The sequence below is a fragment of the Chrysochloris asiatica genome, unplaced genomic scaffold, assembly GCF_000296735.1.
Source record: "Chrysochloris asiatica unplaced genomic scaffold, ChrAsi1.0 scaffold00066, whole genome shotgun sequence".
NCBI classification, from domain to species: Eukaryota; Metazoa; Chordata; class Mammalia; order Afrosoricida; family Chrysochloridae; genus Chrysochloris; species Chrysochloris asiatica.
In genome coordinates this window covers 10061252-10062401 of record NW_006408584.1, presented here as the reverse complement: position 1 = coordinate 10062401, position 1150 = coordinate 10061252, and positions in this window count along the sequence as shown.

The following is a 1150-nucleotide window of genomic DNA, read 5'->3' as shown; positions in this document are numbered from 1 at the left end:
AAAGATTTGACCAAAAGAGTAAAAAAGAGAACCCACAGACTTGGATTTTTTTTTTTTTTTTGCAATGACATATCAGACAAGGGACAAATCATTAAATTTGTAGAAAACCTCAACACCTCCATAAAAAAAACCAAATAAGTCAATTAAAAAATGATACAGGACATGAACAGACACTTCACCAAAGTAGACATTCAGGCTGCCAACAAACATACGAAGACATGATCATTGACCATTGTTGTTGTTGTTATGTACCGTTGAGTCGATTCCAACCCATACCAACCCTGTATAGGGTTTCCAAGGAGCAGCAGGTGAGCTTGAACTGTCGACCTTGCAGTTCAAAGTGACTATGCAGTCCAGTGCATTCATTAACCCACAGCACCACACCAGGACTCAATTGTTGTTGTGAAGTGCTATTGAGTCAATTCTGATCCATAGTTCAAACGGCTTTGCAGTCTGGCGCATTAACCCACATCACCACACTAGGACTCCAGGACTCAATTAGAGAGAGACAAATCAAAATAACAGTGAAATATCATTTCACCCCAGCATTAATAACAAAGTTCAAAAAACCAGAAAACAAAAAATGCTGGTGAGGGTTTGGAGAAACTAGAACCCTCCTGCATTGCTGTGTAAAATGATGTCACCACTGTGGAAAATGGTATGTCGCTACCTCGAAAAGTTGGAAATAGCAATACCGTATGACCTAGCATTTCTCTACTTGGTACATATCCAAAGAAATAAGAGCCATGACCTGATTAGATACATGCATACTGATGTTCATTACAGCACTATTAGCAATAGCAAAAAGATGAAAACAGCTAAAATGCCCATCAGCAGATGAATGGATCAACTAACTTTGGTACATACAAATAATGGAATACCACACAATATTGAAGAACAATGGTGAATCTACAAAACACCTCATACCATGGATGATTCTGGAAGACATTCTGCTGAGTGAAATTAGTCAATTAGAAAAGAACAAATATTACATGAGACAACTATTATAAAAACTCAAGAAAAGGTGTTCATGCTACAAGAAACATACTTTGGTGGTTACCAGGGGTGACGGGAAAGGAAAGTAATTCGCTGACTAGAGGATTGTTGTTGTTGTTGTCAGGTGCCATTGAGTCAGTACCGACTCATAGCG